The sequence below is a fragment of the Erithacus rubecula genome (assembly GCF_903797595.1).
Source record: "Erithacus rubecula genome assembly, chromosome: 12".
NCBI classification, from domain to species: Eukaryota; Metazoa; Chordata; class Aves; order Passeriformes; family Muscicapidae; genus Erithacus; species Erithacus rubecula.
In genome coordinates this window covers 7362955-7390605 of record NC_136664.1, presented here as the reverse complement: position 1 = coordinate 7390605, position 27651 = coordinate 7362955, and the positions used below count along the sequence as shown (strand labels likewise).

General features: G+C 45.5%; 1 long non-coding RNA gene across 1 annotated transcript; it reads right to left on the bottom strand.

Annotated features, from left to right (window-relative positions):
- Positions 1-1107: 1107 nt before the first annotated feature.
- Positions 1108-23468, bottom strand: LOC306807204. Its single transcript, XR_013775659.1, has 3 exons — positions 23347-23468; positions 21628-21751; positions 1108-1509 (listed from the first exon to the last, which is right to left on the bottom strand). It is a non-coding gene; the product is annotated as an uncharacterized lncRNA (long non-coding RNA).
- Positions 23469-27651: the final 4183 nt, after the last annotated feature.

The window sequence follows — 27651 nt, the reverse complement described above, 5'->3', positions numbered from 1 at the left end:
CCCATATGATAGAGCAAGGGGGAGACAGACAGGACCAAAACTCCAAATGTGAAACCAACTATTTCACAAATAATGGCATTAAAGGAAATCAAATGATTGATAATACTGGAAAAAAACAGAAGGTAGGAGCCCACTTGTATTAAGTCCTAAAGCAAACCAAGTAACATAAAGCAGCTACTTAAGAAGCGTTTCAACTCAAGCCAGGCCATACTTCATGTCTGTCCATCATTAGATGGAGTACCAGGACTCTACTGTTTGCAGCCAGACTTCTGGAGCTCACCTTAGTGCACTTCGGGAGCACAGGGCAGGTTAAGCTCATTTTGGAGACATGGCCCCACTCTAAGTGAAAAACAGGAGCCTGGGAAACAATACAAAATCAGCTCAGCACCCCACAGGATGCTCTTAATGCTAAGCTCATCAGCCCCCACTTTCTGCAATATTCCTACTGCTCTGACACAAGCTTTTGGTCATGCCATGCTGCTGTCAGCTACAATGGTGTGAAACTTGCATTGTTCTGACACTGGTGGCTCTTTGCTTTAGATTGCCTATAGGAGCAACCAAGAAGAGGACATGATCCCATTCCTTGGGAAAAAAGGTGTTTAACCTTTTTTGAAAGAAAGGAAAGGTTGTGATTGTTCTAGGGTTTACTCGAAGATGAAAAGAGATTTTGCACTGCACAGACAGTAGGCATTCTTCATCTCACCCTGTGCAGATACTCAGAATTTGGGCTCTGGTTGATGGAAGGACATGGGGGTTTTGCTTGCATAAACAGAAAAAAAAATATTTTCTGTTCCTGTGTGCAATAGAAAAGTCCATTTGAACCTGCCAGCCTTGTGTCCAAGCTCACAAATGACACTGGAAAGGAGACTTAGACATGGTTCAGTCCAGGTTACAGGAAGGGATTGGCATTTCCATGATTAAACTTTGGAAGAATTTGGCCTCCTTTCCACAGAAAACCAGTACATGCTGCAGGTCAGTATGTGACCTGACAGTACTCCAACACCCTCTGTTAGTCTCTAAACAGCATGTGTAAGATGTGTCCTTACCTGCAATAATTGATCCCTCTGGACAGTGCAAGGGCACACACAGAGTGCCCTCAATGTTGAGCTCTTGCAGCAGAGTCAGCTTTGTCAGGTTCCTGTCCCTGCCAGGAGCCCACAGGGCAGAAATGCTTTCTGCAGCCAGCTCTCTGGCCTCACCAGAATCCTGATGACTTCTCTCTTGGCACACAAAGCCAGCTGAGGCAGGGATCTGTCAAGTGACCTCATCCAGGGATGAGGAGGAAGAGAATGAGGAGGAGCAGAAGGGAGGTTCTCAGCCATCACTTACCTTTGGCTCAAGACAGAAAATGTCATCATAGAACAGTATGGGGTCTTCTTGCACCTTTGCCCTCACTCTCTGGAGGGTGTGGGTGAGAAGAGCTGAATGTTCTTGGCAAGTGATGTCCACTCTGTGCTCCTTCAGAAAATCAGACAACTTATCCTTGTTCTGCTGACACAGCCTGTGATACTGCCTGCAGCCACAAGAGAGACAAACCCAGCAGGCTGTTTAATAAGCCACATATTTGCAGAGAGAAGTGGAAGTGCAGGAGCAGCAAAGCATGTGGGGAGAAGCAGCAGCAGCTCCTCAGCAAGGGGCTGACCCCAAGCCACGGGGTCCCAAATGGATCAAAGGATCACTTGTTGTTCACTGGCATAGCAGGTATTTTTAGTCCACACTTAGAAGCTCAGGAGAGGTTTCAGAAGACAGCAGCCCTCAAGAGAGGGCTCAAAGCCACTGCCATAACTGAGGGGAAATCCACCAACCACCTCAACTGGACTTTCTGGCACTAAGCTGCACGTGGCAGGTAGATAAAGATCAAGAAGCATCCACTGCAGGACTTCCCTGGGAAGGCAAGAGGTTACCAGCTGCAGGTTGCCAGCATCACTCTTTGTTCCTTTCTTTTTGGACCTGTGGGGATATGCAAACTCTATCTGCCTCATCCCTGCACTGACTTCCACCAGCTCTCCCTTGCTTGGTAGCTGCAGCAGAAATTACTTCAGTGTTTACAATTACAACCAAGAGATGAGAAGGAAGCAGTGCCACAGAGCAGTTGCTTTTGAGCTGGCAGGTCACTGTAGCTCCTTCACGGTCCAGTCCCCTGGCCAAGAAGAACCAGCAGGTGACAACTGGGAGGTCAAGTGGAAGCTCCATATGGAGTGAATCGAGGGAGTGCAGTATAAGCAGCACAGTGATCATCACCCAACCCAATTCAAACACAATTAGAGAGGAAATACAGTCATGGACATTACCAGCTGCACACAGACAGAGCCTCAGGCTAACACTGTCACCAGCACCAAAAATACTCGCTGTGGCTGCTCCCTGCGGAGCGCGATCGGAAATGTCTCCATGGCTGACCTGCAGTACCGGGCATGGGGAGGGCTCCCACCACTGGGGTGAGGGACCCTCCACTCACCCTCCATCAACAGACAGGAATTCCACCAGGATGTCCCAGAAAGTCCTGCAGGAGGGAGACAGAGCAACCTCTTGGATAGACCTTCTCATGATCCAGGGATTTTTAGGTCCCCTCCCAGTGCAAGGTCCTGATGTCCCAGAAAGTCCTGCAGGAGGGAGACAGAGCAAACTCTTGGATAGACCTTCTCATGATCCAGGGATTTTTAGGTCCCCTCCCAGTGCAAGGTCCTGCATTGCCTCCCCTCAAAGTCCTCTCTGCTCCAAGCTCTCTGACAGCAGGGCAGTGGCCTTGGAGCTACAGCCATCCTTAAGACTGTAAGTACAGGAGAACATTCTGGTCAAAGTCTAGGACACAAACTGGCATGAAAGCAAATTTAAGAGGGGGGAAAAAATATCTGGTCAGACTTAGCTGTGGGGAAACCTGGTTGCTTCTGAGGCGAAGGAAGATCACTCAGAGTCCAGGCTGAGACAGGCAGGTGGGAAGAAAAGGGAAAAGAATGGTTCAGGGAAGTATTCAGAGAAGGTTGTGAGATTTTCTTTCAACACATTGAGCTTACATGGAAGTCAGACACTGTAATTAAATAGAGAACAGTGGAAAACTAGATTTGGCCTGCAAGGCATTTCTGACCTAATTACGTTGAACTTTATTTGCTCAGAAGCCCTTAAAAAGTGCTGCAGTTTGAGGCAGTTTCCTGATCAGCTCTGGGTTCAAACTAACTCTTATGAACATCCATCCATCCAAGTCTGAAAAATCACACAAGGACTCCCTGAATCACCCAAGCTTTTCAGTGTCATTTCCAATACATACTCCTGGACTGTGTTTCTCTACTGCCTGAAATGGGAATTTCAACACTTCCCCAAACACACCCTTGGAAGAAACTGCCCCATGTCTCACCACCATGAATACCCATGGTGCCCAATCCAATGCACTTCCCAACCCTGTGTGGCCCTTCCTTCCCTGCAGAACCCTCCACCTCCAAACTCTCCCCAGCCTCTAAAGAAGGATAGAAATTCCTTATTGTGCTGAAAACCAGGAGAGTGCCAGGCAATGTGACATCATACAGCAGGCTGGCCTCAATTATCTAGGCCAGCAAAGGCCCCTGCCCTGCACAACACTGGAATGTTGTCTGACATCTTGTCAAAGCTGGAGTGGAGGGAACTGCAGTGAGCACCAGAACAGCTGATCCACCTGCACTGTGTTAAGTCTAACTGCTCAATGCAGTCCCAGGTAAGGAGTGTTGACACTCTCCTCAGCTCATGGACCCTCTGTAGTTCAGAGCTCTCTGGACCTCAGTGGTTTGTGGCTCCCACAAATTTGCTCTCTGAGGAAATCTAGTCATTGCCATCAACTCTTCTTCCCCAAATCATCATCCTCAGCTGGAACTGGAGTAGGGAGTCCTGAGCTCCATTACCCTGAAGCCCAGGTTCACATACCCTGATATCTGGGATGGTTTAACCAAAACCATTCAAAAGCACTGATATTCCCTGACGCCATATGTTAGTTTTACCCTTGGGAAGGGTATCACTGAAATGCTTCTTTCAAACTCACCTCAGTTTTAGTTGATCCTACTCTTCTGAATACCAAAAGCCTTCCACTGGAAGCAGACTGTGACATAACTCTGGTTGTGGATGACCAGAAGAGAAGTGTCACAGCTTTTAGCTGATTGAGCAGTTTCATGGATCAGTACCTTTATCACATCCCTACAGCTGTGTGAGATGTCCCAGATACCACCTTAAGCACTAATCCAGCTTATGTTTGTAGAGATTTGTCCCCAAGGTGACAGTATTTACAGTGAGATAATTTCAGATGTGCTCAGGCCCACTCAGATCACTGGAATTCTGCATCAAAGTCATTCAGGTGACTCTGAGGAGTCACAGCTTGCCCAGGGTCTCCTGCAGGCATCCCTGTCTCTCCTGATCCTTTACTGCTGACAAGGAAGGATGCCTTGGGGGGGCATGTGGGCAGAAAAGGGGGACCCAGAAGAACAAGTGAAGTGACAGCCCATAGCAGGAGGGGACACAGGCGAGGAAACACAACTCAATACTCTACAACATTCAAGATGACAAACCACTACAAAATGAACACCATGAAAACTGTCATCATCTCCCTGCCTAAACCCATGACTGCATCAGTCTTGAAATATCTAGTATTGCTCTGATTTCAAAAACCAAGTTGAAGTATTTCAAATTAAATAAAGAAGAGCTGAAAGAAAGTTTAAAAGTAGAGAGCAGCTTCTATATGAAGACTGAATGGGATTTCTTAACCGAGAAATTGAAGAGAAGGTAGGTAGATAGACAGGAGAGGTTTGCAAAAGCATGAATGGCCTGAGATATGGGAATAAGGAAAAATTTGTCATGATTTGTCATCAAACAGGAACCCAAGGGCCTGAAAATGTTATCAGTCAGAAATGACAATGATGTAGTAGTACTCTTCCAGGGGATATCCCATCCTTTGGAACACACTGCTGGAGGAGGCTGTAGAGGCTCACAGAGAGCAACCGGACTATGCTTGGAATATAAAACCATCAGAAGGTATTAAAAAAAGATGAGACTAAAGCCTCCAGCCCAGGAAAACGCCAACTCCAGAGCCCAGGAGGGAGGAAGCAGATGCTCTGCCTATCTCTGCACGCTTTGCTAAACATCCCCAAGTGCTGCACTCCCAGAGAGGAGCCAGGGCTGCAGCACCCCAGCACTCCTGGCTGCAGGCACCAGGGGCTCTGGTGAAGGCTGGAGGCTTTTTACAGGGAAGTAGCTGGCACATGCTGCATCTATAGCCCCACAAATGGCTGGGTACAGGAGAGCAGGCACAAATGCCAGGGAGTCAGAAGGATGCTGCAGATCTTTCTGCCAGGCAGAGGAACTGACACACACAGAGTGGAGCTCTGTGGGGTTGGCTGAGGGCAGCTGCAGGCTTCATGTCTTGGGTGCCAAATTAAATGTGACATTTCATTTAAGACTCTTGGTTGTTTAATACATATGTTTAAAAAATAAATCTCTGTACAGCAATTCAGCACGAGGCATTTCACTTGACAGGGTAATGTCCATGGTGTGCAGCTTGGGATGCTCTGCTGCCATGAAAGCACATTTACTGAATCTAGATGGATCTGCCCTATCATTATTTACACAACATGATCTTATTACATGCTGTCAATTCTTTCATCCTTACATCCTTTGGATACATTTCCTACAAATGACAGGACACAGCTCTTTCTATAACCTGGGCAAAGCAATGCCTGGACTTGAAATTCCAAGCCAGACCTTTTCATACAACAGTAGAGCTGATGTTTTTTGGGTTGTGCAGTCCTGAACAAGGCTCAGGCACAGCAGAAACACCACTGTGTTTTATCCTGTCATCCAGCTGCATGATTATGGACACAGGTATCTTAACACATCATGATCACTTTTCACTGCCTGGAATTGAAGAAATTGAGCCCTGGGTCATCCTCTGTGGGGCCTGTAAAAAGACTGAGGGAGAATTTACAGAAAAGCTAAAACATCTTTCTGAATTCTTCTAATACTACATGATCAGCCTGGTGCAGAAGGGAATACTGTTCAGAGCAGCACAAATTGTTCTTAAATAGAAAGACAAATTTTGTTTAGCCTGAAAGTATATCTCAGTGATTGGATGAGCAAACCCTTGAACAAGATTTCAAAATAAATTTCAGGGCTTATGAAGAACATTTTCCTAGGATTTAACAGCTGGTACTTTCCTTCAACTACTGCTCTAAATATTTGAAAGCTGGTAGCCAGATTGATTAGACAGACTAGAAATAAAACAGCCCTTGCTGCATTTCATCTTCTGAGATGATTATTCCTCTATCCCCATCCGTTCCTTTTTGAAGAATTTGGATTTTAAATCTTTTTAGGAGTGCACGACAGTCAAATTTGGAATATTTGGCTATTACAGAAAGCAAGTTCAATTTCATTTGCCCAGCTTTTTAGAAGACTGGGCCTTGCTGTCAGCTCTTCTATGAACACAGCTGAGTCACTTCCAAGTTACAACAAACTTCAGAACCTCCTCATCATCAGCATTCCTGGTGTTAATGATCAGAGGTTCCCAACATGGTCCAGGCCTCAGGCAAGCACCTGCTGAACCCAGGCAGCACATTCCAAGAGGAGGATCTCTAGCCAAAGACAATTACAGGAAAACTGATAGGATGAAGTGGGAGATGGAAAGCCATGACCAGCCAGCAATGGGTACAGGACTGGCTGTGTCTCTTTAGACAGTTCTCTGGCATGGTAAAAGTCAACTCATTTTCAATCTGGCTCCTCACTATGCAGCCAAATACTCCCCATTATCTCCTCTGCACTGCACTAAGGAAGATCTGTGTGTGTTGCTGGATGAAAGACTCCAGCACAGGAATATCTGGGAGCCAGCACAGGAGCTTTGTTCTGCTGAACATGAAGGAGCCTTCCAGAAAATACTAGAAAGGACATTAAATCTATGGGGTGATGAAAGACAGTGCTTCTGCATGGCCAGGGAGCCATGGGCCATTTTTAATCTTTATTGCTGCTACAGTAATGATACACTTGAGGTACCTGCCTGGCTGAAACATTGCTTTTGGCCCATGGGGAAAACACTGCCAGACCATTAGAATGAAAGCAAAGACAGACTCAATATACCACTTAATAAATCAATCACCCTTCAAGCTGCTCTACTTCTTCTCAGCAGATGCTGATTGATCCACAAGGAGAGGAACCTAATGAATGGGCAGTTCTGTCCTGAAACACATCCGGAGGTAACAACACTTAAGAACTTATTAGTTATCTCTGGGGTTGATGAAGTAGGCAAGCTGTGGTCAAGGATGACCTGCAAAGAGATGGAAACCACATTCTTCCAAAAATTCTACATGTGCTAAAAATGGGCTGTGTGGGCTCACAGAAAATCTGTTCTGTGCATATGTGGGGATGGACAAAACAGCCCAAAGGAGTTTTAACTTCCAAACAGCCCTCCTAGTACACAACCCCCTGTCAGTGCTCATGCAGTCAACTCTGCAGGTTGCTTTAGCAGGGATTTTGTCAGAAGGGGTGTTAAGTAGTTGTGGAGCTATAAAGCTGTGCAAAAAAACCTTGAGCAAACAAAGTACAAACTTATTCCCCTTCATGTACCCTCAGAATGACAGACTATCTGTCTTGAAACACAGAGCCCTGGTGAGAGGGCAAAGGCCATACTCTGTTTGCAAGCAGCAGAATAACCTTATCTAAAACAGTATAAAAATCATTATTACAAACAGTTCTAGACAAGGGGAATGAAGGCAGGAAGCAGTTGTTATCTATGAGCTGTTTTGACAGAAATGAGCACTTTGGAGACCAATTAGGCTCACCCATCAAGCTAATTAATTGGAACTATAAAAACCTATAACCAATCAGCTGGATAAAGCATTAGGTACCAATTCTGCATCTGTGGCAATGCTGCAACTATTAAGACACAAAATCAACATATAATTGCACAAACTGGTATTTACACCCTTTTTTGCCTACAATAACTGACTCCCTCAACTCACCTCAAAGCAAACATACAAGGACATAAAAATTCAACAGGAAACAGCCATGCTGCTGGGAATTCTCACAAGTGAAAAAAAAGCAGAAGGAGCAACAGCCACCTGTGGCCAGCAGAAAGAAAAATCTCTCTGCAAAGTTTTAAAATTCCTGATAATTCAAGGCAAAGCTTGGTCTTGTAACAACTGCAGCATAAGTCTGGCTTACATATTAAAGTAACATGGGAAACAAGATCTTTTAAAACTCACAGGATACAACAAATTCCTACTAGCTGCCAGCACCAAACACAAATGGAAAATATTACATCAGTTGGTGCACCACAATGAAGTTCTGGAGTCAAAGAGGCTGCTCCTTGGGAAGCAGAAGGTTTCCCCAACTTTGAGCACTTAGAAGAAGTTTCTGTCAGCTGTCTGGATGAACAAAGAGTTGCATGAAGATGGACAACACAGTGGTGTGTCTGCTGCCATGAATTTAGCTCAACAGTAAGTTAATGCTGCTCACAGCAGCATCAGAGACCCCTCAAACACTCACACAAAGCTGATTTCAACCCAAAAAGAGTTTTGGTATTCCCACCCTGGTGTCCTGCACAACACAGAGGTGACTCAGATAAATACCTAATGTGGTAGTGAGTTGCTCAGGCAAGTATTGAACATCCTCCTTTTCTGGCTGAAGTCAATATAAATGGAAAGCACTCAGGAACTTGTTTGAGTGATCTCAGGAGTATAAAATGCAAGGCGACAAGAGCTAAACCTCAGTTAAACCCTGCTGCCTATCCACATCCATCGGGGGATTTACAAAGAAAAAAAAGAAAGAAAGAAAGAAAAAGGCTTGATCTAGAGACTAAATCAATAGGATTTTCATTTCATTTCATTTCTCAAGCTAGTTCCTGGAAGCCACTGATAGCAGTGTCAGACAGATGACAGACGACCCTTGGTAGGAAGGGGGTTCTTAAGGAGAAAGAACAGAGCTATGAAAAGCTGATTGTTTTCTCCAACATCTACACAAAGGCACAGATGAGATCAGAGAAAGGCAATAATTTTCTCAGATGCTTTACCCTCGTGAGTAGCTGAGGTGTTTACAGGTGCTGGCACATCTTTACTACAGTTCCTTGTTCAGCCTCAAACAGAAATAATCAGCCAGGTCTGGGAGTTTCCTGCATGTACATTGATCACTAACACACCACCAAGCCAGATGGCCTCACATACCAAAGGAAGCTGATTCAGCCAAACTCAGAATTGGTTTGAACTGCAGAAAGGAATTCAGCATCCCAACACGTTTATATTCAGCTGGCAACCCCATGCTGCTCTGCACAGCAGCTGAGCACTCACTAACAAGATGACAATTCCCCTTGGCCCATTTGCAATGTGTAGCCTCTGCTACAGCTTCCCCTGCTGCCAGTTAAGCACACCCAGTCCTGTAGTTACTCATCATCTTCCCTAAGCCCCAGTGACTCTAATACATCCCAAACTCACTGCCATTCCACAGGTGCCTAAAGAGCTCCACATCAGCTCCCTAATCAGCCATTTAAAAATATACCTTAATTTTTCCTGTAATCTCATGCCTCATTTTCATCAGAGGTGATGTCAGGATTTTTCCCCCCCTCAGTGTTTTCCCCCAGTTCTCTGCAATGAAGCTCAAGGGTCCAACTGCCATCAATTGCATCTCAGGCTGTTTTGTGAAGAGCACAGAGAGGGTTAAGAGCTATTTGCATGCACAGGTTCACACTGAATGCCCCAGGAATCTCTCTTTTCCTGCCTCATATAAACATCACCTTAAGGGATGAAAAAGTCAGGGCACTACCTGTCCTGTAAGATTACAACCTAGGAAGGAGGGAGAATAAAAGTCCTGAAGACCAAAGAATAATGATTGTTTAATTTGCAGTGTGGTTGTTTGGGGTTTTTTTTTTACCTTGAAAACATTCCATTTTAGCCTGAGAAAGGGCATATTTTATCAGCATTTCAATGAAAGCTGCTCTAAGAAGAGCCACAATTAAACCTCTGAATGAGTGCAAATGCAGATTAGAACAATATAGTGACATGGAAACAAAACCCAAAAGGAGGATCCCATTTACAACCTGAAGAATTCAATCCCAGCTAAATGAAGCAGCATTAACAGGAGCACATTAAGGGAGCTGAACAGGAGGTTTCTGTGTCTTCACCAATGATGCAATCTGGGACTCTGGGATGTCATCCAAGCTGGTAACTGCTTGCTTGGCCCACCAGACAAGCTCCATGCAATGTGTTGGAAATAATAATGAAAATGTTTTGGTGCACTTTGGATTTAGCAGGAGCAATTAGGATTTGTCACCAGGTAAACAGTTCTTGGCTGAGACACAAAACTCACAAAGCTTTTGCTTAGGGAGAGCTCAAGTGAAATACACTTCTGCCCAGCAGCTGCTGGGCTTTGGGCTCTTTTACAGCCCCACTGAGAAAAGTTCTTGGTCTTAGTGCTTTGCTGGTGGTCAAATTTTCACCTTGAAAACATGTTCTGTGGAGTTTGGTGATGATTAGAGCAACAGGCACAAAAATAATGAGAACAACTGGAGCCGTGGGCACGCTGAACTTTATACATGCCAGTAGAGACAGCTGATGAAAATGCTACAGTTTCTGCTCATTAAGAAGCCATTGCTGCAATTAGGCCTGACCTGTTCCCATTACCACTAGTGAGAACATCACTGCTGGTGAGTGCAGAAGCCCTGGGCCAGCCCTGTTTATGTGCTGGACCTGAGACTTTGCAGAAAGGGGAGGGAAGACAAAGCCCCACAGCTCCAGAGCTGGATGACTCTACTCCTGGATCTGCCCTGACAGTGGTACCAGGATTGCTGGAGGTCTCTGCTGGGGCTTGAGGGGATCACTGCCTGGTGTGGGAAGAACACAGAGTTATTTTATCTATGCTTTTGACAGTTATTTTGCCAGAACAGAGAAACTACGTGGGAAGTTGAGGGGGATTCCTGGCCATACTTGAGTGCTGTGTACCACCCCATTCCCTGCCTACCCCCTGCTTCTTGTCTGCATATTGCTGCCCTCAGATGGCAGGATGAGAATAATGCTCCAGGGGGTGAATTCAGAGGATGCCTGAGAAAGAACATATCTTCCTATTTTCAGATTGTCAGAAGAGGGTGAAGCCAAGTTCAGGATTTAGTTCTCAGGACTGACAAACTGAGTGCAAATCAGCTCCCACATCTCCTACATCCCACCCCAGGCTGTACCCCCAGACACCTCTATTACTGCTGTAGCAGCAACTCATTACATCTCACAGAGACCAAGACCCAAAGACACAAGTTCCACAGTTAAACTTAACTCCTCTGAGCTTCAGCCAGCATCATGATCTGTTCCCTGAGCCCACAGATAAGAAGAGCTGCGAAGGAGACATCCCTGACATACTGTAATAGCCAAATGAAAACCACTGCCAAGAGATGGAGCTGGCAGGCTAAACTTTGGCCTCTCATCCATTAATTATGAGCTGTTCCTTAAGATAATTCTGATCCCATTAGATCTACCCTTTCCATGAATCACTACTGCTCCCGACAGGCAGAAAAGATAAGGTTTGATGGTTTTTTAATAGCTTGTTTTCTTCTGCTTTTTAAATTATATCCTTTTGTATGTTTGCTTTCTTGTACAACATCTAAACTTTTACAGGTCCAGATCTCCCAATGGTATCTTGTAAGCCCCAGACACTGGTCTTGTTTTGAGCAGTGTGTTTGCTCAGCTGATCTCCAGAGGCTCCTTCCAACAAAAGTTATTCTGATTCTACTTTCTAAATCAGCCCAATTGTTTTTCAAATATTCCCCAGTTTTCTCACATTTCCTATATACCTGTGCATGTGCCAATGGGCAGATGGTAGATGAACAGGCATTACAGGAGCTCAACCTTTAAGAAAGCTCCCACTGAAGAACTCATGATGACATTTTGACAAATATTTAACGCAAAACAAAAACAAAACAAAAAAAAGCAGAAACACAGGAATTTCAGAGTACTTAAGAAATCTGAGTGAAAGCGGGGATGACTAAACTAGAATAAAAATGCTGCTTCTATTCAAAGATTTAAATCATCTGTTTGAAATTTAAACTGGCTTTCAAAGGTTCACCATGAAATAGAAGAGATGACTGATACCCTCAAATGACAAGGGAAATTAGATCAACTTTAACTAACAGGAACAGCACAGGCTGTGCACAACACAGCTCACATGGGGCATCCCATGAGAGGCCACTGGAAAGCCACGTGCCTGTGGCCTCCCAGAGAATGGCTCTATTTGGTGAGTGACCATTTCAGAAGCTGCTTGTGCTCAGGAGGGTGCAAGCCAGCTACTAACATGTTCCAGCACCCTCCAGGAAATCTGGGACAGAGAAAGCTCAAAGGCTGCATCCTGCCTAAAGCACCAGAAGCAGCAGCAGCAAACCCCACAGGTGCTGCCCATTTCCAGCCAGGGCTGCAGGGCAGCAGCTCCCATGCTCTGGTTCCTGTGTTGCTCTTTACCAGCTCTGCTCTCAGCCAGTGCTTGCAGAGCAGCAGCTGAGCTGCCTCACCTCTGGGTGCTCAGCTGGCAGTGAGCTGCCCGCTCCCCGCGGTTTCGCACCAGCACAGTGCTCTGGCTGCTGACCTTGACCGGGCACTCCCACAGGTCCAGCTGGCCAGGGAAGTCCAGGATGGCTCGGGCACCAACGGCCCGAATTGGCAAAATGAACTCTTCCCTGTCACTGATGCAGAGGAGCTGGTGGAAATAATCCTGCAGGAAAATAAAGACTCAGCATAGGACATTTAAGCATCATCCCCACAGCAGAAGAAAAACTGCTGTGCTCTATGACCCTAAGAGTAGAATTCAATAATTAATAGTACTTTGTACATCAATGACCTTTCATTCCAGAAGGATGACTTGGACAGGGCTGTTAACTTGCAAAGAAGAAACAGCTCTATTGATTCACCTGCTTTCATAGCAGAATCTAACAAAATTATCTGATACTTTGATTCTGAGGCACCAAAATGGAGTAATTTCATGTAGTGGATTACAGCAATAACAGAACCTGCTTTGGCCACCACTGCAGACTGTCAAAGGCACCACTAAGAATTCAGCTGTTCCACACCACTAGCTCCAGTCCCAGCAATGCTGGTGGAGCTTGGCAGGGGTTGCTCTGGTGCGTTTTCAAAAGAATTTCACCACATGCACAACCAATAACCCATTTTTGGTAAAATACTTGCCAAGCTGGAGATGGTAACTGCTTTAATGCCACGTGAGTGTGGGGTATGTGTGTATTTCCCACCTCTTCCAACAACATCAGGGGACAAGGCTGGGGACACACACCTTTAAAAAGCCATCTGATTCATCTCCCCGCACTGAACTGACTCAGCCCTAATGTCAAAATATTCTTGCCAATGTCTGACAAGTACTTAAATCAGTAAGAATTTCAGCCCTGCCCTCAGCACCTTATTGCAGCCCTGGCCTAAACTTAGAGCTCTTCCCATGGGAGAATCTCAGTCTCCCTTTATATCTCACCCCAGCTGCAGGGGACACAGCAATAACTTTGCTGCCTCTTCTGTATGGTTGATGACTTAATCATCTCTCTCTTCCAAGGTCTCTAGGAGTGACTTGATGCCTATATGGACAACAGTGGGATGGAACTGCAAACATGAAACCCTTAGGCATCCCTATCAGAGCAAACTAAACCCTGCTATTCCCAGTCATTGCCTTGTTCAGGAAACAGCCAGAAGCCCCCTCCCTCCTCCAGCTGTCTGGCATTTAGCAATAGGAAGGTGAATCAAGTCACCAGAACCATTTCACTATAGGGATGAGCAGATCAATCACCAGATGCATGACATGGCATTGCTGTGCTGTCCCTGCTGAAATCAGTGGTAGAGCTGCTGCTGTAGGGCCAGGAGCCATTCCTCCAGCAGCTCTGGTATCGATGAGTTGATAAAAGCTCTGCCTCTTATCACTCACTTGCTGGCCTGATCTTTTCTCCTCAGTGCTTTCAACTCATTTGATATTTTTATCATTATTGAAGCAGCAAGCAGACAATTTGATTTCAGAATAGCACATAGCAGCAAACTCCCTTAACCAGAACTGATTCAGATTCTTCCATGGTTGGGGCTTCCCACTCCCATTCCCATTGTCTCCAAACGTGGAAAGGGACCTAAGGCTGCCAGAAGAGGCTCAGACACAAAGCTATTGCTTTAACCCAAAGTCAACACCAAGTGCCTACCACCATCTGCTCAGCAGTGGTTTAAAAATCACCCTAACAGCTGCAGTCACATCCAAAAGACAGTACATCTCAAATATTCACACTAGAATTTGCAGAAGTGCTTTTGCATCTCCTATTTGGAAGGCAAAATACCAGGAAGGGAATGGTAGCAAACGACCTACAGGACTGAAGATCACATTTCAGGAGAGCGTTTCATCTTCAGCAAGTCTTTCTGAATTAGCAATTTTGCACTCAATCTTGCAGCCTAAGCCCTCTAAAATAAAAGCTATGGCAGCCCATGGGAATTTAAAGCACCTATTATCTGAGCACTTCACGTCCCAGACTGCTCAGATCCTCAGAAACTGCATTAGCAAATGGAGAATGCTATTTACCTTTTTTTTTTTTTTTTTGGTTGTTGTTATTTTGGCCACACTACTGTAACAAAGGCATTGTAATTCCAATTGAAAGCTGTGTGTCTTTTTAAGCCTTGGCACCTTCTATTCAGTTATCTCTCCCTTCCAGATGCCAGGTAGGCTGAGGAGGGTGCAAGGAGTTCAGATCAGTACAGGGATAAAGAGAAAAGAAACCTCAACAACTGGAGGTATCTGAGGGAAGTAAAAGGGAATTTTCAAGTCATTGTCATTGCTAAGAAGCGAGGGGATCAGCATCAATATAAATAAGAGCCCAATGAATTAATTCCTCCAAAAGCCAGCACAGGCAGCCATTCCCAGCTCTGCTGCTGATGGTGGGCACTGGGACTGCAGGGGAGGGAACTTCTCTGTGTCTGCCAAGGCAAGGCAAAAGCAACGAGCATTTGGCCCCTCAGAGACAGCCATGACCTTGAGAATGCTGCCTCTCCCCATTCACTGCCATGCACACTGTGTGCTGAGCCCCTTTTCCAGGGATGCTGCAGCCAGAGCAAGGCTTGACCCAGAGCATTGCAGAGTGTGCTGACCCTTCAACCCCACTGTGGCTCCCCAAAGTGGGGCTCTGCACCAAAGTGGATGCAGTATCAGGCCAAAAACAGAGAAACCCAAGCAGAGGGGGGTGTGCTAGGCAGAGGCTGGCTGTCCCTGCTGCTGTGAAATCATGGTTCACTCAGCTTCAAAAAACTGCCCTCCCTTGGGAGGACTGCAAATTCACTGCAGCACTGGCCTGTGTTACCAGGACATTAACTCTGGGACAAAACCCAGGGGTACAGCCAAAATGAATTTAAAATCTTACTTTTATTTTGCAAACCCTTAGCAGACTGTTTAAAAACAGGTTTTTAAATAAGCCTGAGTGAGCAAGAGCTTGCATCACTTCTGTGCTTTAGAGATTATTTAGAGTCAGAGTCAGCTTCAGGCTGCAGATTTTCATGGAAATATAACTTTTGCCTTCAAATAACCCTTCTCTCAATTTCAAGGAAAATATAGACGACTGTAGGATGATTCCTCTGCTCTTATTGCCCTTTGATAAGCAAAATTTTATGAACTCTGGCCTTCCAAATACCACCATTGACATTCAAATTAGTAGCCACTGTAACTAAACCAACTGCTTGTCTCAGATGTTATTTCCTTGAATTATAGAATTGTTTCATTTGGAAAAGACCTTGAAGATTGTTAAGTCCAACCATTAACCCAGCATGGCTCTCAGGCCAACATTAACTGGTGTCACACATCAACCTTAATGCCTGTCCAGTACATCAGACTCAGATGTCAGTTATCCTGCAGAACCAATCCTAAATCCTTCACTGAATTCCCTGCAGCAGCCAACTTGCAATGAAAAGATCCTTGTAGCATGAGGAATATAGTAAGTCAAGCAGGGAAAGCTCCCTGCTGAAACCATGACATCATATAGGCTGCAAAAAAGGGCCATTAAAAAGAGGAGAGACTGAAGGATGAGGAGAACTCCACAGGAAAAGGGGTACCCCTGCTCCTGCCCCCTCAGCTACCAATTCATGGGAATCTTTGAAACCATCCCTGTTCTCCAGGTTCATTCTATGCATTCATTTGCTTTCATCTTCTGTCCTTTCCTCCCTGCAAGAGTAATCTTAAAAGTCTGTTTGGAATAACTTCTGTGTGCTACAAAACATCTAAGAGGACTAGACTGAATTTTAAAGGAATTAATTTCAGTAATGCAGTAACTCATCGTCCTGTCATCTTTCCTATTAATCAGTGAGCAATATTTCAGTCTCCACTGAGCATCAGGAATGAATTTTGCAAACCTTACAGATTGAGCTTGTATTGGCTGAAAAATATTGTCTTCCTACAGTGAGAAGAGCAAGAGGACAGAACAGAATAAGCTGCACTATGATTTTATGTGCTTCCTGCTTCCTTTCAGATAATCTATTAATAAGCCTGAAGGACACACAAATGTAAATATTCCTGTCTGTTGGGTATTTGCCAGTCAGTCCCATAATGGTTTCCAATTAGGCAGAGACTGTCAGATCACAATGCAAGGACACCAGGGAACACAGGGTGGCATGAGAAGACCCACGCTGGGCAACTGGAGCCATGAAACAGGAACGTGTTAATCAGAAGCAGCAAGAGGAACTAATTGGAAATGTTGCCCAGCAGAAACATTAGCATTTCATATTTATAATGCAAGTGCCAATAAACAAAGAGACGTGTCAGCTCTTTATTTAATTTCTGACAGTCCAAATGTGTGACATTCCCAAACGGCTGCAAGACTATAGGAAACTGCTCATTTGTCAAGAAAGGGCAACATGGCACGTGGCATTTCAGCCACTAACAACTCACATGGCCCTTTTATTTAGGGTTCAGCCACAGTTTTGCCTTGAATCAGGAGTGACTTCACTGACGTCAGACTTACCTCAGGGAAGAGCAGATTGAAAGCAGAATTATATAAACCTTCTGAAACATCCACAACCCTGACACAGGGGTTTGTACCTGTAGCCCAGGTCACTGGGTCATCCATAAACCCTGTGGATTACGGAGCAGCTGAGATGCAGAAGCTGTTCAAAGGAGCACTCCTAAGCCTTCCACAACCAAAACACAGATATTCTGCATGCCAGCAACTTCAAGCCCAATGCAAGTGGTTTTTCAGAACCATTTCTCAATGCCTGCCTCTTTGCTAAGGGGTTTTCAAGGTGCTCTCCACCTCCTGCCCATGCTATTGATGTGTTTCTAGCTGAGCTACAGCACTTTGGTACTTCGCTGACTCGCACTCCATCAAGTACAAGACAAAATGTTCAATTCGCACAAAATTCTGATTCTGCGGTAAAAATCCTCACGTGCTCCTTGCTGAGCAGCACACAACCCTGTCCTGATGCCCTACAAAACCCTTGCAAGGAGCCCAAAGCCCAGTTCAGTGAAACTGCTGGGGGTGTCAGTGAAGCTGTGCAGAGAGCCTCTCGCTGGCAGAGCTCCCTGTGCCATGCACTCACAGTTCAAGGGCAAGACAAGGGACAGCGTATGGGACATTAGGTGCCCTTGTGGGTTATCTCACCCTGCTTCTATCTGTGGTGATATTCACATGTTGCTCTGCTGCCTCTCAACTCCAAGTGCAGCACTTTGCCCTTCACGGGTATCAATTTACCTCTTTCACCCTGAAAATGAGCACTAATTCATACTAAAAAATCACATTTTAAAGGCACCAGTGTACTTTGCAAAGCCTACCTCAGTGATATTAAGCTCTTGTGCCACTTGGGTAGTATAGAGAACTGCCCTAGGCCAGTATAATTTTTACTCTAAATTTTAACAGTGTTAAATAATTCCTCATTCTCTCCTAAGGAACAAGGAGCTAGGGAACACAGGGCATTTCCTCTTTAGGTTTTTATATCCATGCTGCCTGAGGATAGGACAAAGTGTTAAATTAAGTCTAAGATGAGAAAACAGCTGCACCCAAAGGGCTCCCCCCACCTTTGCCTCTCCAAACAATTCAGGTGAAGAACAGTGCTAAGAGATAGCAGGATGCTGGTGGAAAGAGTCAGCCTGCCTCTCTGTTTCCCTGCAAGGCTTCCTTTCTCCCATATCTTAAATCCTTCTGTAATAACAAGCCTCCAGATAACAGCACTGAGATTAGACTTGCCATGGCCTCAGCACTGATGTTCAAAGCCCCAAGCAAGAGCACAGCATGTTTGGCACAGAGCAGTTGTGAGCTGCCAGAGCAACCAGTGACACGCATGAAGACGCAGCCACAGCGCTGTCACTGCCTGCAGGTTGTACCTGCCCTGCACGAGCTCTTCCAGGCAGGTGTCCAAGGCACCTGCAGCTCACCAACCTCCTGCTGACTAAGGGCACGTAGAGCTCAGTGTGCCTGTGCCAGCCTGGCTCCCTGCCATGGGCACAGCACCTCCTGTCCCCTGCCCTCACAGCTGGGTCGTGGGCAGGCAGGGTCAGCACGGCTGCAAGGCTGGGGAACAGCAGCTGTGAAAACACATCACCTCTGCTTCTGCCCAGGGTAAGGCAGGGAAGTGAATCCCATCTGCCTGGGAAAAGCAGCTCAGCCAGAGGCAGTAGGGCAGTACCTGGAAGTGCTGAGCAGGTCAGACACTTGCTTCAGGTGTCCTATCTCCATCCTACTGCAAGTCATCCACATATTCTACAAGTCTAAAGAATCTGCTTGCTTCTGCCTGCACGTGGCTGTGCATCTGTGTTCCAGAGGGGAAATGTGCTACTGAAGGTAAAACAGCACTTGTTATCCTGGGGAAAGTAAGAATTTCCCTTCTTAACACACCAAGTTTGAGTAGAGTAGTCCAGCTGTGCAGATACAGTCATGTGGGCAGACCAACAAGAGAAGGAGACCAGGCACTGTGGCCTTACTGGGAGTGAAAAAAAAAAACCTGAAGAGCAAAAAGAACACAGCAAGACAGAGAGACAACCCCCAAAACAAGGAGATGGCACAGAGAATTTAAATAGGCTGTAAAGAAGTAAGGAAGAAGCACAAAACATTACCAGGAAAGGTTGAGGCAGAAGATGAGAGCAGTCAACTTGCCAAAGTGATGGAAAACCACATGACACCCCAGGCTGTGCCTATCAATTATGGGCTTCAAAGGCATTTTCTGCCAGGAGAAACATGACCAGCACTGACTCACAGCGTGGTTTCATTACTAAAAGCAATCTTGGCTCTCCAGGGGCTCTTGCTGCCTGGTGATTGTGGCCAGGCAGCAGCCAGTGCAGGCAAGCTGGACTGCTGGGCATTTCTTCCTGCACCCAGGAGGCCCTGCAGGCACCCTGCTGCCAGGTTCTGCCCTCTGGAATACACACACACAGCAAAAAGGCATTTCCTAGCACACAGACATCAACCTCTGAGCAGCAAATCACATCTCACAAAGTCTAAAATAAGTGATTTTTACTGACAGACAGCTTCACTAATAAACAACAAACTCTCATGAGGCCTGGGAAAAAATGGAGGCTTGTTCTATACCACCCATCCAAGCCTGATAATCCATAGCCAAGGCAGTTCTGAACTCTCCAAACTCCATCTGCCACAACAACATCCTGGGTCAGTGAGTGCCAGGGGCTAATTTCACACTGATTTTGGGCATCAAGACCTCTGGAAGATGAATACACATGGCTGAGACCTTCAGCAAAATCACCCAGGACATCTCTGAGGGTGGTGAGGAGCAGCTAAAAGACAGAAAAGCAATTTGACAGCAAACAGGTGAAAAACACCTATATTTGATTGATTACAGGGCCTCTAACACCTGGCTGTTAGCTGGATTTTTATGGAGCAGACCACCTCAGGTTACCACACAGTCCAAGTCTGTGTGACTCAGGGGAATCTGGAAATCCGGTGAGAAACCTTGGAGACAGAACACAATGTTGCTTTTCTCCAGGACATGACTAAAAGCCAACAAAACTAGAATACAATAACTTCTTTTGGTATTATAATCTCTGTCTTTATGCACTTAAATATGCCAAGTATTTTCCTCAGAGCTGATTATACTTTTATACCAGTGCTGTCCAATGGCTGAGGTCTTACTAGCTTCAAAATTAATTATTTTGGGAAAAAAAAAAAATTAACAGCTCACACATTTGTATGCCCCTTTTCAGGACATAGAGATTCCAAGATGCAGCTGTACAAGTTCTTAATTTTTTTACTGAGAGTGGCAGAAATGTTAATGCAGATGTCCTTTTCCACTTAAAGAAGCATGAGTAGAGCAAATTCACTGTCTGTTGGCTTGTACTTAGCAAAGACAAACATTTTCATGTGCTGCATGGCTACTGGAGCAGCTGAAGCCAAAAGGCTCAGTAGGAACAGAGACACTGAGGCACATCTGAATCAGCAGAGGAAACCTGCAGCAAAAGTGTCAGAATCAGCATGGACCCCACCAATGGAATGACTCGGGCATGGACATCCACCCTGCACTTTCCAATAGACCCAAGCTAAATTCCAGACCTGCAGTGATGCAGTACTCTCCAGGAATAACTGAGGCACCAGAACTACACCCTTCTTTGCCAAAAAATTTCCCCTTTGCAGCTGTGTCCCTGTCTGTTATCCCAGGATACACTTGAACTTCTCTTGTTGTTCCTCCACCTGTCAGATGCTTTTTTGGCCACTTGTTTGTTCTTCCCAACAGGTAGATTTGGGAAGGGGTTAATTCACCTGCACCTATCACTCTTCCATCTTCCCATCCTGCCTTTCTCTCATGCACACATCTTACTCTTAGTTGCACAACCACCTCTAATTACACTGTTCTTTTTCTGGCCTTTCTTTACTTCCACTATATTTTACTGTTATTTATCAAGAGAAACCCTTGTGTCTAAGAAAGTGCTTTGGGAGAAAAGATTGAACTCTGCTCCTTTCCTCTCTTGTCTCTTCCCACCAGCTTGCTCTTGGCACAAGTGTCATTTGAGAAAATGTTCCCCTGACTGAAACTCAAAAGGTCTCAGTTTTCCTCTTTACAGTGGAACACAACTGCTGACATTTTTCAACTTTTCCCTTCTCAACTTTCTTGGGAAATTGCAAAACAATCACAATTTTTTCAAGTGAAGGTAGAGACCTTCAATGCACATTGCTCTGGAGGTACTGTAGTTCTCCAAAGGGAAAGCAGAACATTACCTTGCCTTTGGAAAACCTGAGCAGAGGTGAATTAAGCTTAGCAGGAGCCTGAAATGGCACCTAAAGGCCTCCCACTGCTTCTGCTAAATCAGCCTGACTCCAGGGCTGTTTCAAAACACATTTCCTGCAGTGCCAATGCCACTAATTATAACTAATTCCAGCATAAAGTGTAGAGAAGACTCAACACCTGAGCTTTAAGTGCAGATTGCACAGAGGCAGCTAAATAAGCTTAGAGAGGCAGAGATTCCTGCCAGGAACCAAGATTAACCAAGGAACTACAGGATATGGTGCACACTCAAGGTAAAGCATGAGGGCAGGTAAGAACTGTACACCCCAAAACATTCCCATCAATCCAGGGCTTTCAAGGGAAAGAAAAGGGGCTAGAAAAAGTCCTTTGGGTTAGATACCACCAACATAGGGCCAAAATCAGGGGAGAATCCCTTGGGAAGTCTCCTCTTCCAGCACAGAGTTAAACTTCCACATGCCAGCACTTATCTTGTCCCTGTTTCTCAGAACCACTGGCACTTCACAGACCTCACCAGGGCTGTAGTTCTGAAACACCACCTCAGGTGGGCAAAGCTGAAGTGAGCTGTGGTCTGGGCCAGCTGCTGAGATCTGGAGAGGCAAGAGAGAGCAGGGAGAGGTTCAGTTCTGCTCTGATCCCAGTGATGTACAGACTCTGGGTGAGTGCATCTGCCCAGACCACACAGTGGCTCTTCCACCTCTGCCAGGGCAGGTCAAAAGCTGCTGGAACACACTGAGCAGGCTCAGGCCAAGCTGCTCTTCTGGCAGGTGTTTGTCCAGGTTTCCTTCTCCAAAATCCCAGGCAGCACTTACCTCTAGCAGAGCCTTGTGCTAATGGGGTCACAGAGATCCAGGACACTGACTGACACAGCCCTGAGTACTCCTGGAGCAAAACCCCAAAACTTACATCAGGCTCCATGGGAAACAATTTTGGGATGATCTTTACTCTGAGATAGAGTCCCACACAAGTCTGAATATTTCTTTTTACTTAATGCTTAGACACCAATAAGAAAAAAACCATACCAGAGGAGGTAAGGACAAAAAGAAAGTAATACAGCAGTTAGGGAAAAGACAAATGAGGTGAATGGTGGATGGGGATAAGGCTCAGCTCTTTTCTCAGCAGTTCTGGGCAACTTGAGTAAGACTGGAGTTGGTATCTCCTTTTTCAATGAGTTTAAAATGGCTGCTTTCACTTAATCTATTTTTGGTGTCGTATTTAATAACATTGCAGAGGCATGTCTGGAATGATACAACAGCAAATGCTTACTGAGCAGAGACATTACTTTGACAAAACCCCTCCCTGCTTTTGTCTGCCCTCTCCAGCTGCACTGTTCTTGCTCAAAACATCCAGGTAGGTCTCCTGCATCCCCACAGGAGTCATAACTGGCTGAAGTGAGGGGCTGCAGCACACTGCCAGCTATTTGTTCATCTGTGTGAGGCATTCCCAGCTTCCTGTGCTATCCAGGGCAATCCTTAACCAGTTTGTTACAGCTCCCTTGCTGACAATTTCAGCAGCCTATCTCAGCCATCTATCTACTGGGACTTTAAGCTGAGCAGCCCTCTAAGAAAAGCAGCCTTAAACACTCCCCTCAGCACACAGTGATCCAGATAAAGCACATCCACTCCCCTCTGCCCAGGGCAAGTTCCCTGTACATCTGGCTGCCTGCAAAATCTAACATCCCATCAGGGTCCCACACATTGTTCCAACCCAAAGCATTAATGCAATTAGTTTTGTTAATTCAGGAATAATCACCACAGGCCCTCAGCCTTCAAAGGCCAATGCTGACACTGTGGAGAGAATCCTTTAACCCTAAGGATTTGACAGTGACCACACCAAAGCAAGAGGTGGCTATTTCAAAAGAAAAATGAAAAATGGCAAGTTCATTCTCGTGTCCTGCCCCAGCCTTCTCTCATTAGGGATGGCAATTACACTCCAGCAACCCCCACCAGCTTCAGCAGAGGTTATTTGTGTTGACTTAGCACAAATCAGGACTCCAGAATCTCACTGGAGAAAAATGCTTTGTCTTGCCCACAGCAGAAGGAACTCCACCACCAGCAGCAGTTTAAAATGACAGCAGGACCTGGACACTGGGGTATTTCGACGAGCTGGAGGGAAGCCTGTCACAAGCACACACCCTCTTCAAATGTCACATCAAACAGCAAGGAAAAGGGCAAGGAAAGGCTACCTTGTGATGGAGGTCTTGCTCTTGTCTTGAAGCTGGACAACCTGGGGCAGATTCATCTCCTGAGTGCTGGCAGCCCCTGCTTGATGGTGAGAGACATTTTCTGGAAGGCAGAGGGAGTCAGCTGAAAGGCAAAAAAAAAAAAAAAAGGCAAGAGACTCAGAAATGCCCTTGTTCAAAAAGACTTTTCTTGTTCAAGTGCCAGTGATGAATAATTTGTGATCACAGCCACTAGGACAGTTCTGGAAGCCCTGGAAGTTACCTGCTGAAATATTTAACATCAGTAAATTAATGATATAGAGCAGAATGCACATGCTGTAACCACGTGGCTCTGTCCCATTAGCTGCTCCATGATTTGATGTGACATGTTTGGGGATTTCTGCTCTTTGGGCATTTGTTTCCTCTTTAGTTTCACTGGACTGAGCTGGTGACCTTTGCAGAGAGTGGGGAGGAGTTATCAGAACTCCCCTAACTCCATCTCTGTACAACACTCACAACTCACACTGTGGGGGTGTCACTGCTGGGTGGGTCTGAGGGAGGCAAGAAAGCAAAGCTGTGCCAAGACTGAAGTGCACATGAGTGGGTCCAAGCTTCAGTGTTCTCTCTTTAATTAGCATTTGTTTTCTCTGTCTGGCCTCACAGACCCTCCCAGAAGAGCACAGAGATGTCCTTGACTGAGCCCCAGCACCAGGGCAGCTCCAGTCAGCAAAGAGACATTTGTGGGTGGGAAGGAGGAATTGCCCTGACTCCATTTGGCCTGGATCTGTGCTCCACACAGGAGATGAGACAGAGCAGCTGGTTTGGAACCTGTTCTAGCTGGACCAGCCATGCCTCTCAAGGCTCCAGGCAGAGTTTGAGCTGCTCTCCACATGCCAGGTGCCCAAGGGCAGGTTGGTGAGAGCAGCACAGGTGAGTGTCCAGCCTGACAGAAGGAATTGCACAAAGGGGATGGAAAGAAGCACACACTCAGCTTAACATTGGTTTAACTTGGCTCTAGTCCCTTCACTGGATTCCTTGCCCTTCTCTGGACTTGCTTCAGCACCTCAGTGTCTTTCCTGAATGAGGGACCCAGAACTGGACCCAGTACTCTGACCTGTTGAGAAGTGCAAACAGATTTGATATGATCATTTCACCAAACTCAAGGGGAACATTCACTAGGTACCTTTGTACACTCAAATATAGACATGCACATCTCTGTGCCTGTGTGTGGGAACTGATCATGGTCTATGTGGTAACTAATAGAATAAACCTTGATAAACTCTGCTGGGTCACTGAGGAGACCTACTTGGAAGTTTCTTTAACACTGGTGTCTCCAGGCTGTGGCATCCTTCAGAACTGGAGAACACAAGGCCTCCCCACTTTGCTCCCCGTGGGCCACAAAGACACACCAGAGCCTGCTGGCATTTCTTACCTTTATCTCCCTCTCCCATGACTATTGAGCCCTATTTACTCTACTTATTAACCAAGTCCTTATTAATATCCAAGCTGTCTTTTCTAACTCTTCGGAATATTCTCAGGGATTCAATTCCCACCATAAAAATCTTCTTTTTCTGATTGCAGAAGGAAGGTGAACATCACTTGGCTGCTTAATTTTTCAAGAGCAGCTGACCTGATGTGATTTTGAGTCTGGCCCTACTAAGGACTTAGAATGTAATGAACAACCTGAAACCCAGAGACACTGCTGCCCAAGTGCAGACAAAATCAGAGCATCTTCCTGCTTTGCAAACCAAATGTCCATCCTTTGTGCAAGAATGTTTCTGCTGATGTTTGTAACTAATGGAGCAGAGAGTTGAAGACTCTGATTAAGAACTATAGTTTCTCAAGGCTAATTTGGTCAAGTTACAAAAATTATCCAACAAATATGACTCCTTCCAGGCGTGAAATTACCACACTGCACAAGAGCATTTCTCCATGGAGAATGAGGGTCCTAATTTTCATTTAGCAACATCCAAATTCAAGGCTTCCTGTAGGCATTAGAAATTGTAACAGCATAAACAAAAGCATGAAACCATTAAAGGAACATGAGCAATAAGCTCAAACAGAAATGCAACATATGGGAAAGCAAGACTACTTCAGACTTTATCCTAGTGGCAGTCTTGTGTAGAATACTTATCCTACAAGAAGCACAGGTAAACAGGGTCATCCCTTTTCCAACCACTAGCCTGACAACCACCCCTCTTTGTCTGTGTCACACAAAGTGGTGTACAACAAAGGGCAGGAAGAAAAGAGAACCCCAGAAAGCTGGCTTCAAGCACTGACAAGACTCAAACATGGACTAAGCACTTCTTTGGACTAGAAATAATGTCCCCTCCCTTTCTAGCAAACTGGACCAAGGAAAAGATGCATTTGCCCACTTCTTATTTTTGGAGACTTGGGGAAGAGACATCTTCTGGAAGGCAGAGGGAGTCAGCTGAAAGCCCTAAACTAAAATTATTTGCATCCTGACCTTAAGCAAAATCTCTGATCATATTCCCTCCTGCTTCCTTCTGTTCCACTTTTTTTTCTGTGTGTGTGTGGACTTGCTTTATACAACAAGACATTGTCTACACAAAAACAACCATTTCCTCTCCCTCAAGTTTTATCCAAATCCACAAGCAACCCAGCAACTCCATTCCTTTATTCACAAAGCAGTTACAGCACTTATACACATAATCCACAAGGCTGCTATTTCCTTTTGATCTTACACAAAACATGAGAGCACAGCACTGTCTTATGGACAACAGAACATGCTGCAGCAAGAACTAGGATTTAGACCTAGAAATAATTATTTTTCAAGAGAGAAATCTAATGGAGGATAATACATTAATCTGGATTTCAGTGATTTATTACTGGGTTTTGAGAATAACTGGATTATTTGTTCCAATTTTCTAACTGCAATTTCATTTCACTTGAAATGAAGTCTGTCCATCATGCCCACAGTGCTCATTTCCAGATAGTTTCTACTCTCCATACTCCCATCCCAGTCTAGCAGCTTCCCCTACCCTCTAGCCCTGGAGAGAAGCTCTTCCCTACCCCATAGTTCCACTTCTCTAAAACCTCCATGGATCAGCCTCCCAGAGCTGGGGAAAAGAAGCAGAACTAAGAAATCTCCCTGCAGGGATAGAATGAAACACCAACCACAACAGCACAGCTCCAGCCCACCACCCCTGTCCCACAGGGGGACATCTCCATGTTCCCCATCTCAGACAGCTCTGTGATACTCATCAGGATTTAATTAAGTTCCTGGTCTAAGGATATGTCTGGGTGGAAATGGGTTATAAAATTGCTGTGCAGTTTGCAGTGATGGTGGGGACTTCTTGCTTAGCCATAGATGCTGGAATAAAGGGAGAATTGAGGAGGCTGAATCTGGGATGCCTGTGCTGATCTTCACTTGGCACCCTGTTCTGATAGATCTGGGTTTCCTGAGACACATCAGGAATTGTACCCCAGCCCTGGGCTTATTTCTTCATTGCTTTTCTAGGTGGCACGGCTGTCCTGGCACAGCTGGTTCCTGTGACTGCAACAGTATTACAAAGGGCACCTTAGAGTGGCATTTGGTAATGCTCCACAACCTTCAGGTAAATTAATTTTAGACACTGCAGACAAGTCCATCACATCTTTGCTTAAGGAGTAAGGAAGAACCTTCCATACTGAATTAAAAAGTGAGAATTTAATTTGTATTTTGCTCACCCGGAGAGGACCCTGATCATATCAATGCAAGGACAGCAGGCAAATCTCTGTGTTGCCACAGCTCTGACAATGCCTTTGGGGGTGTCCTTTGGTGTTGCACCTGGTGAATACCCTCAGATGAGCTTGTTCCAATTAATCAGGCACACATTTACACACACAACAGCCAAGGACACCCAACTGACAAGAGCATCTCTGCTGTCAGAGAGCCTCGTGCATTTTGGCACAACAGATGCTATAAACAAAAGCTTCTCAGGAGACTCTAGGCCACAGGCAAACCCAATCCTTGCATCTGCTTGGCAGGGAACAAGGAACCCTCCATTTGGAAACCAACATTCATTATTTAGGAATTTAAAATCCAGTCAGGAATTTAGGAATTTAAAATTATTTAGGAATTTAAAATCCAGGATCTGAGCTCTAAAAAATAACTGGCTCTCCTGCTAGCCAGCCTGTGGAGAGTCACTCCAAAACATCTCCTGCATGACAGATGTCAAGGTGAGGCTCACCAAATCTCTCGTACCTGGTCTGAGGTGCACTCACAGGGCTCTGCCTCCCTGTGCTGCTTCCCACAGCTCCAGCCTTAGAGGCTGCTCAGCAGTGGATTCTGCCTGCTGCAGGCAAAGAGCACAGCTGGAGCCAGAT